This window comes from Triticum aestivum, chromosome 4D (assembly GCF_018294505.1).
Source record: "Triticum aestivum cultivar Chinese Spring chromosome 4D, IWGSC CS RefSeq v2.1, whole genome shotgun sequence".
Taxonomy (NCBI): domain Eukaryota; kingdom Viridiplantae; phylum Streptophyta; class Magnoliopsida; order Poales; family Poaceae; genus Triticum; species Triticum aestivum.
The window spans coordinates 307,772,561-307,783,686 of record NC_057805.1 but is presented as its reverse complement, the minus strand read 5'-3'; positions in this window follow the sequence as shown (position 1 = coordinate 307,783,686).

Sequence of the window (11,126 nt, the reverse complement as noted above, 5' to 3'; positions counted from 1 at the left end):
CTCCTCCAGGATGGCGTGGTACCTGGCTGCTGAGCCGCCAGGACACGCCGCAGGTTGCGATGATAGGCTGACGCCACGTTCGGCAAGCCGAAGGGCATGCGAACGTAGCTGTGTGGTGGGCCCTCACAGTGGCCCACACGCGATGGCCAGAAGCGCTCCTGAGATGTGGCCCTGTTGAGCCCTGGGACGTCGATGCAGACGCGCAGCTCAGCATCCTCGCTTGGATGGGGAGCTGCGCCTCGTGAGCGGCTGTCGCCGCGCATGGCTCTTGCGTCTTGCAGTTCCTGGGTGGTCTTGGTGACGAACTCCTGAGTGGTGGGCACCCCCTGCCCTGTGCTCTCCTGAGGAACATGTGCCGCGAAGCACGCTTCCAAGTGGTGCCCAAGCGCCTCCCTCGTGAGGTTGGCAAGGTCAGAGGCCCTCTAGAAGAGAGCCCCCGAGCCCTGCTCGAGGAGGGCGCCAGGCGCGCCTTCCTATGCGATGGAGGGAGGCGCCCCTAGAGCGGGCGCTGATCCTGACGAGGCTCCTGCCGTGACGCCATCCTCCCGAGGTCCTATGCAGCGCGGCTGCTTCTTCTTGGGGATGGCCTCCGGAGGGCCTTCATTTCTGCTGTCGGGGTCGTCGATTGCCGCGGCTTGGAAGGCGCGCTCGAGGGAGCACACCGCATCCCTGTCCTCACACGGGACCGTGATGATTCCTCCGCTTCCCGGCATCTTGAGAACGTTGTAGCCGTGATGAGTGACTGCCATGAACTTGGCCAGGGCTGGATACATGAGGATGGCATTATACAGCAGGCGGATGTGCGCGACGTCGAAGTCGATGAGCTCGGTGCGGTAGTTCTTGCGCTCCCCGAAGGTGACAGGCAGGAGGACCTGCCCTATCGGTGTGGTGGAACCGTCGATCACTCCTAAGAAAGGCTTGGTGGGCTGGAGCTGTTCATATGGCACTTGGAGGTTGCCGAACGTGTCGACGGACAGGACGTTGAGCCCTGCGCCACCGTCGATGAGGGTCTTGGTGACCTGCACCTTGCTGATGACTGGGGAACACAGCATAGGGAGGGCGCCAGCGGTGGCTGCGCACTTGAGCTGATCCGCCGAGTTGAAAGTGATGGCGCATTGGGACCACTTGAGCAGGCGCGTGGCCTCGAGCTTGGGGAGCACCGCGTTCACCTCGCGAGCGAACTGTTTGAAGATGCGCTGAGAGGCTGGGCCCTGGGTGCCACCCAAAATGCAGGCGATTGCACGCGGCTCCTGGAAGCCCCCAGCCCCCTCGTCCTGGTGGTGGTCGTCGTTCCTTCTTGGTGGCGGCAGCGGGGGAAGACCGGTGTTGCCCTGAGGGCGATCCTCACGAGGCGGGTCCCTCCAGGCGCCCTCGCGAGGTTGGTCCTGCCAGCGGTCCTCACGAGGCCGGTCGCGCCACTCCTGGCGCGGGCCACGGTCGTCCCAGCGTCCGCCTCCTCATCCTCCTCCACGGCCGTAGCCACGGTCGTTGCGCTCGGGGCGTCGACCGTAGCGTCCTTCTTGTATGGCTCTGAGCTCTTCACAGTCGCTGGTGTTGTGGGTGTTCAGGTTGTGGAAGGCGCAGAACGGTCGGCCGTTCTTGGATGACTCGGGCTGATCTCTGCCCCGCTCGGTGTCGGGCTCCGCTGCGAGCACCACCGCCTCCTTGCGCTTCACGTCCTTGGCCTTGGCCTTCTTCTCCTCCACTCCTGCAGCTGGCAGCTCGAGGAGAGAAAGGCGCCCCTCCTCAGCTCTTGCGCACTTGGTCGCCAGGTTGAACAGCTCCTGAGATGTGCAGAGCTCCTCGTGGATGGCGAGCTCTTCCTTCATCTTGACGTCACGGACGCCGTCGAGAAACGCGGAGATGATGGCCTCGTCCGTGACCTTGGGGATCTTGAGGCGGGTGTTGTTGAAGCGCTGGATGTACTTCTGGAGGGTCTCTCCTGGTTGCTGCTTGATGCGGCGTAGATCACCCGCGGCCGGTGGGCGGTCGCGAGTGCCTTGGAAGTTGGCGACGAAGCGGTCGCGCATCTCGTCCCGAAGAGGAGATCGAGCCGTGCTACAGGTTCAGGAGCCAGGAGCGAGCTCTATCCTTGAGAGCCATGGGAAACCAGTTCGCCATGACTTTTTCATCGCCGTTGGCCGCTTCGATGCTCAGCTCATAGAGCTGCAGGAACTCCGCGGGGTTGGCGGTGCCGTCGTAGCGAGGAGGCAGATCCGGCTTGAACTTGCCTGGCTAGGCGACGCTACGCAGCTCGGGGGTGAAGGCGCGGCAGCCGGTCGTGGTTGCCGGGGCCCGCTTCGGAGGTGGAGCTTGGTCTTGACGAGATCCGCGCTGAGCCGCTGCGGGCGGCGCGCGGTCTTGACGAGGTGGAGCGGGGAGCGCAGGTGCAGCTTCTCACGGTCGCGGGATTTCTTGGCAGCTTCTCTCTTCGCGCGCGGGCACCGGGCGCGGCGGGTCACGCCGCAGGGCCGCGCGCCTTGGTGCCAAGGCGCCGTCTTGGGGCAGAGGTGGTGGAGGCACGCCATGAGCCTCGTCGCCCGTGGCTGGTTGAGGGGGAGGTAGAGAGAGGGACGTCACCGGGGAGCCCCCTGCGGCGCGGACGAGCTCGGCCACGCGGTCGAGCCACTCCTCATAGAGGTCGTCGACGGGGCGGTAACAAATGAGTTCGTTCGCCGCGAGGAGCGCGGCCCGTGCCTCCATGGGAGCGCAGCGCACGTGAGACGAAGAACCTACAGGGGTCAGTGATGGAGTAGCGGTGCGGCCGTCCTGCCGCACTGAAGGATGCAGTGAGGACGCATGCTGCTCGTTCCCCGCCGGGCCGGGGGCAGCGTTGGCGGTGGGAGACGGAGAACGACGAGGTGGCCTGCCAACGAGAGCCGTCTGAGCGACGCAGGCAGTGAGGGCAGCCCGACGCTCAGCTCGAGCATGGCGAGAGTCCGCCATGGAGACGACGGAGCGACAGAGCGACGAACTAATGGAAGGGAAGCTACGGCGCACCCCTACCTGGCGCGCCAAATGTCGGATGTGGGGTTCCGGCAAACCCTTAAGGTTTGAACACTGGGGTGTGCGCGAAGTCTTTCCCTCCTTCCGATCTACGCCCTAGCTCGCTAAGATCTCGCGGACGAACTTGACGAACTCGCAACACAAGAAGACACGAGTTTTATACTGGTTCGGGCCACCGTTGTGGTGTAATACGCTACTCCAGTGTGGTGGTGGTGGATTGCCTCTAGGGCTGATGATGAATAGTACAAGGGAAGAACAGCCTCCTGAGGTTGAGGTGTTCTTGTGGCTAGGCTCTCGATCGGGTTGGATCAAGCTAAGATGAGATCCCATCCCCCTACTATGGTGGCTAGCTCTAATTATATAGGCCCTGGTCCTCCTCCCAAATATCAAGCGGGAAGGGAGCCAACAATGGCGGGCAAATTTGAAGGGGACAGCTAGTACAAGCTATCCTGACAAAAGCGGTCTTCGCCTGCGAAAATCTCTGGTGGTGACGCTGCCTTGGGCTCCATGATGACCTCCGTCTTGCCGTCCTCCTGGTCTTGGTCTCGTTGCACCAATATAGCAACCTTTGCCTGATGCCTCGGTACTCCTCGCCTGCGCTGGCCTCCTTAGCACCAAAGAGGAAATAAGGACGCTACGCGCGCTGGCCCCCGCTTGGCGCCCGCCTGGTGCCGTTCGTCATGGCTCATGTCATGAGATCCTCATGAGGTTTTCCCCTGCCTTGATATCTCTACTCCTCGTGCGCCTGCCCGGCTAGGCTACTCCAGAGGAGGTCTTGTGTCGTCCTGTTCGCGAGGCTTGGACCCTCGCGAGGGTCCTAGATGCCTTGTCGATGAAGATGGGCCGTATGGCCTGCTGCTTAGCCACGCTGTGGGCCGCAGGCAGGCAAGTCTGGGGACCCCCGTTCCCAGAACGCCGACAATGCCAAGTTTCATGAATTTCAGACGAGTTTTGGATTTACTAGAATTTAAAAACCAGGGATCTCATTGTTTCGCCGGCAATCAACGGTGCCCTGGTGTTTGAAATTCATTCCCATTTCTTGCATGGGACCTAAGCAGGCACCCAAGGACACATATTTGATTTTTCAACCAATTTATATGCACTGGAACATGTGCATGTAGTTCAAATTTGAATTATGCACATAAATGCATTGAAAACTCAGTTAATGCATAAAAATGTCCAAACGAACCCCGAAAAATCACAAAAATTCACACAACTCTCCTGTTGGTCTATGTTGACACTTGAAAAAAAATTAAAAGCAATAAGAGGCAATGGATATCGTTTCGTCCCCAAAGGTAGGACGTTCCCTACCGAAAACCATCATGCTTGTTGTGAGAAGCTCCGGTTTGTGAGAAGCATATACCCAAACCTGCCCCAAATTGGACAAAATCTGTACCACGGCATGTTGATGCCACTCCGTCATAGCATGCCAAGTTTCATGAATTTCAGACAAGTTTTGGATTTACTAGAATTTAAAAACCAGGCATCTCAATGTTTTGCCGGCAATCAACGGTGCCCTGGTGTTTGAAATTCATTCCCATTTCTTGCATGGGACCTAAGCATGCACCCAAGGCCACATATTTGATTTTTCAACCAATTTATATGCACTGGAGCATGTGCATGTAGTTCAAATTTGAATTATGCACATAAATGCATTGAAAACTCAGTTAATGCATAAAAATGTCCAAACGAACCCTGAAAAATCACAAAAATTCACACAACACTCCTGTTGTTCTATGTTGACACTTGAAAAAAATTGAAAGCAATAAGAGGTAATGCATATCATTTTGTCCCCAAAGGTGGGACGTTCCCTACCGAAAACCATCATGCTTGTTGTGAGAAGCTCCGGTTTGTGAGAAGCATATACCCAAACTTGCCCCAAATGGGACAAAATTTGTACCACGGCATGTTGATGCCGCTCCATGATAGCATGCCAAGTTTCATGAATTGCAGATGAGTTTTGGATTACTAGAATTTAAAACCAGGCATCTCAATGTTTTGCCGGCAATCAACGGTGCCCTCGTGTTTGAAATTCATTACCTTTTCTTGCATGGGACCTAAGCATGCACGCAAGGACACAGATTTGATTTTTCAACCAGTTTATATGCACTGCAGCATGTGCATGTAGTTCAAATTTAAATTATAAACATAAATACATTGAAAACTCAGTTAATGCATAAAAATATCCAAACGAACCCCGAAAAATCACAAAAACTCACACAACACTCATGTTGTTCTTTGTCACTTGAAAAAAGTTTGAAAGGAATACGAGGCAATGGATATCATTTTGTCCCCAAAGGTGGGACGTTCCCTATCGAAAACCATCACACTTCTTGTGAGAACCTCCGGTTTGTGAGAAGCATATACCCAAACCTGCCCCAAATGGGACAAAATTTGTACCACGGCATGTTGATGCCGCTCCATGATAGTGTGCCAAGTTTCATGAATTTCAGACAAGTTTTGGATTTACTAGAATTTAAAAACAAGGCATCTCAATGTTTTGCCGGCAATCAACGGTGCCCTGGTGTTTGAAATTCATTCCCATTTCTTGCATGGGACCAAAGCATGCACCCAAGGACACAGATTTGATTTTTCAACCAATTTATACGCACTGCAGCATGTGCATGTAGTACAAATTTGAATTATACACATAAATGCATTGAAAACTCAGGTAATGCATAAAAATGTCCAAACGAACCCCGAAAAATCACAAAAATTCGCACAACACTCCTGTTGTTCTATGTTGACACGAGAAAAAAATTGAAAGCAGTAAGAGGCAATGAATATCGTTTCGTCCCCAAAGGTGGGACGTTCCCTACCGAAAACCATCATGCTTGTTGTGAGAAGCTCCAGTTTGTGAGAAGCATATACCCAAACCCGCCCCAAATGGGACAAAATTTGTACCACGGCATGTTGATACCGCTCCATGATAGCATGCCAAGTTTCATGAATTTCAGACGAGTTTTTGATTTACTAGAATTAAAAACCAGGTATCTCAATGTTTTACCGGCAATCAACGGTGCCCTGGTGTTTTAAATTCATTCCCATTTCATGCATGGGGCCTAAGCATGCACCCAAGGACACATATTTGATTTTTCAACCAATTTATATGCACTGCAGCATGTGCATGTAGTTCAAATTTGAATTATGCACATAAATGCATTGAAAACTCAGTTAATGCATAAAAATGTCCAAACGAACCCCGAAAAATCACAAAAATTCACACATCACTCCTGTTGTTCTATGTTGACACGAGAAAAAAAATTGAAAGCAATAAGAGGATATGGACATCGTTTCGTCCCCAAAGGTGGGGCGTTCCCTACCGAAAACCATCATGTTTGTTGTGAGAAGCTCCTGTTTGTGAGAAGCATATACCCAAACCTGCCCCAAATGGGACAAAATTTGTACCACGGCATGTTGATGCCGCTCCATGATAGCATGCCAAGTTTCATGAATTTCAGACGAGTTTTGGATTTATTATAATTTAAAAACCGGGCATCTCATTGTTTTGCCCGCAATCAATGGTGTCCTGGTGTTTGAAATTCATTCCCATTTCTTGCATGGGACCTAAGCATGCACCCAAGGACACAGATTTGATTTTTCAACCAACTTATATGCACTGGAGCATGTGCATGTAGTTCAAATTTAAATTATGCACATAAATGCATTGAAAACTCAGTTAATGCATAAAAATGTCCAAACGAACCCTGAAAAATAACAAAAATTCACACAACACTCCTGTTGTTCTATGTTGACACTTGAAAAAAAAAATTGAAAGCAATAAGAAGCAATGGATATCGTTTCGTCCCCAAAGGTGGGACGTTCCCTACCGAAAACCATCATGCTTGTTGTGAGCAGCTCCGGTTTGTGAGAAGTATATACCCAAACTTAACCCAAATGGGACAAAATTTGTACCACGGCATGTTGATGCCGCTCCATGATAGCATGCCAAGTTTCATGAATTTCAGACGAGTTTTGGATTTACTAGAAATTTTAAAACCAGGCATGTCAATGTTTTGCCGGCAATCAACGGTGCCCTGGTGTTTGAAATTCATTCCCATTTCTTGCATGGGACCTAAGCATGCACCCAAGGACACAGATTTGATTTTTCAACCAATTTATATGCACTGCAGCATGTGCATGTAGTTTAAATTTTAATTATGTGCATAAATGCATTGAAAACTCAGTTAATGCATAAAAATGTCCAAACGAACCCTGAAAAATCACAAAAATTCACACAACACTCCTGTTGTTCTATGTTGACACTTGAAAAAAATTGAAAGCAATAAGAGGCAATGGATATCGTTTCGTCCCCAAAGGTGGGACGTTCCCTACCGAAAACCATCATGCTTGTTGTGAGCAGCTCCGGTTTGTGAGAAGCTTATACCCAAACCTGCCCCAAATGGGACAAAATTTGTACCACGGCATGTTGATGCCGCTCGATGATAGCATGCCAAGTTTCATGAATTTCAGACGAGTTTTGGATTTACTAGAATTTAAAAACCAGGCATCTCAATGTTTTGCCGGCAATCAACGGTGCCCTCGTGTTTGAAATTCATTCCCATTTCTTGCATGGGACCTAAGCATGCACCCAAGGACACAGATTTGATTTTTCAACCAATTTATATGCACTGGAGCATGTGCATGTAGTTCAAATTTGAATTATGCACATAAATGCATTGAAAACTCAGTTAATGCAAAAAAATGTCCAAACGAACCCCGGAAAATCACAAAAATTCACACAACACTCTTGTTGTTCCATGTTGACACTTGCAAAAAATTGAAAGCAATAAGAGGCAATGGATATTGTTTCGTCCCCAAAGGTGGGACGTTCCTTACCGAAAACCATCATGCTTGTTGTGAGAAGCTCCGGTTTGTGAGAAGCATATACCCAAACCTGCCGCAAATGGGACAAAACTTGTACCATGGCATGTTGATGCCGCTCCATGATAGCATGCCAAGTTTCATGAATTTCAGACAAGTTTTGGATTTACTAGAATTTAAAAATGAGGCATCTCAATGTTTTTCCGGCAATCAACGGTGCCCTGCTGTTTGAAATTCATTCCCATTTCCTGCATGGGACCTAAGCATGCACCCAAGGACACAGATTTGAATTTTCAACAAATTTATATGCACTGCAGCATGTGCATGTAGTTCTAATTTGAATTATGCACATAAATGCATTGAAAGCTCACTTAATGCATAAAAATGTCAAAACGAACCCCGAAAAATCACAAAAATTCACACAACACTCTTGTTGTTTGATAACCCACAAGTATAGGGGATCACAATAGTTTTCGAGGGTAGAGTATTCAACCCAAATTTATTGATTCGACACAAGGGGAGCCAAAGAATATTCTCAAGTATTAGCAGTTGAGTTGTCAATTCAACCACACCTGGATAACGTAGTATCTGCAACAAAGTATTTAGTAGCAAAAGTAATATTTTTGGGTTTTGTAATGATTGTAACAGCAACAACGGAAAAGTAAATAAGCGAAGAACAATATGTGAAAAGCTCATAGGCATTGGATCGGTGATGGAGAATTATGCTGGATGCGGTTGATCATGTAACAGTCATAACATAGGGTGACACAGAACTAGTTCCAATTCATCAATGTAATGTAGGCATGTATTCCGAATATAGTCATACGTGCTTATGGAAAAGAACTTGCATGACATCTTTTGTCCTACCCTCCCGTGGCAGCGGGGTCCTAGCGGAAACTAAGGGATATTAAGGCCTCCTTTTAATAGAGTACCGGACCAAAGCATTAACACATAGTGAATACATGAACTCCTCAAACTATGGTCATCACCGGGAGTGGTCCCGATTATTGTCACTTCGGGGTTGCCGGATCATAACACATAGTAGGTGACTATCGACTTGCAAGATAGGATCAAGAACTCGCATATATTCATGAAAACATAATAGGTTTAGATCTGAAATCATGGCACTCGGGCCCTAGTGACAAGCATTAAGCATAGCAAACTCATAGCAACATCAATCTTAGAACATAGTGGATACTAGGGATCAAACCCTAAGAAAACTAACTCGATTACATGATAGATCTCATCCAACCCATCACCGTCCAGCAAGCCTACGATGGAATTACTCACGCACGGCAGTGAGCATCATGAAATTGGTGATGGAGGATGGTTGATGATGATGACGGCGACGGATTCCCCTCTCCGTAGCCCCGAACGGACTCCAGATCAGCCCTCCCGAGAGGTTTTAGGGCTTGGCGGCGGCTCCGTATCATAAAACGCGATGAATCCCTCTCTCTGATTTTTTTCTCCCTGAACACGAATATATGGAGTTGGAGTTGAGGTCGGTGGAGCGTCAGGGGGCCCACGAGGCAGGGGGCGCGCCCCCCACCCTCGTGGACAGGTGGAGGCCCCCTGACGTGGATTCTTCTTCCAATATTTTTAATATTTTCCAAAAATAAGGTCCATGGAGTTTCCGGTCATTCCGAGAACTTTTGTTTCTGCACATAAATAACACCATGGAAAGTCTGCTGAAAACAGCGTTAGTCTGGGTTAGTTCCATTCAAATCATGCAAGTTAGAGTCCAAAACAAGGGCAAAAGTGTTTGGAAAAGTAGATACGACGGAGACGTATCAACTCCCCCAAGCTTAAGCCTTTGCTTGTCCTGAAGCAATTCAGTTGATTAATTGAAAGTGATAAAGAAAAACTTTTGCAAACTCTGTTTGCTCTTGTTGTTGTAAATATGTAAAGCCAGCATTCAAGTTTTCAGCAAAGATTATGACTAACCGTATTCGCAATAACACTTAGGTCTCATGTTTACTCATATCAATGGCATAATCAACTAGCGAGCAATAATAATAAATCTCGGATGACAACACTTTCTCAAAACAATCATGATATGATATAACAAGATGGTATCTCGCTAGCCTTTTCTAAGACCGCAAACATAAATGCAGAGCACCTTTAAAGATCAAGTACTGACTAAACATTGTAATTCATGGTAAAATAGATCCAGTCATAGTCATACCCAATATAAATTAATAGTAATGGATGCAAATGACAGCAGTGCTCTCCAGCTGGTGCTTTTTAATAAGAGGGTGATGACTCAACATAAAAGTAAATAGATAGGCCCTTCGCAGAGGGAAGCAGGGATTTGTAGAGATGCCAGAGCTCGGTTTTGAAATAGAGATAAATAATATTTTGAGCGGCATACTCTCATTGTCAACATAAAAACTAAGAAATGGCGATATCTTCCATGCTACACACATTATAGGCGGTTCCCAAACAGAATGGTAAAGTTTATACTCCCCCTCCACCAACAAGCATCATTCCATGGCTTGCTCGAAACAACGAGTGCCTCCAACTAACAACAGTCCCAGGGGGAGTTTTGTTTGCAATTATTTTGATTTGGTTTGCATAAAGCATGGGACTGGGCATCTCGTTGACCAGCCATTTTCTCGTGAGTGAGGAGCGGAGTCCACTCCTCTTGAGAATAACCCGCCTAACATGGAAGATAAGGACAACCCTAGTTGATACATGAGCTATTCGAGCATACAAAACAGAATTTCATTTGAAGGTTTAGAGTTTGGCACATACAAATTTACTTGGAACGGCAGGTAGATACCGCATATAGGAAGGTATAGTGGACTCATATGGAATAACTTTGGGGTTTTAAGGGATTGGATGCACAAGCAGTATTCCTGCTTAGTACAAGTGAAGGCTAGCAAAAGACTGGGAAGCGACCAACTAAAGAGCGACAACAATCATGAACAGGCATTAAAATTAATAAACATGGAGTGCAAGCATGAGTAGGATATAATCCACTATGAACATAAATATCGTGAAGGCTATGTTGATTTGTTTCAACTACATGTGTGCACATGTGCCAAGTCAAGTCCCTTGAATCATTCAAAGGAGGATACCACCCCATCATACCACATCACAACCATTTTAATAGCATGTTGGCACGCAAGGTAAACCATTATAACTCATAGCTAATCAAGCATGGCACGAGCAACTATAATCTCTAATTGTCATTGCAAACATGTTTATTCATAATAAGCTGAATCAGGAACGATGAACTAATCATATTTACAAAAACAAGAGAGGTCGAGTTCATACCAGCTTCTCTCATCTCA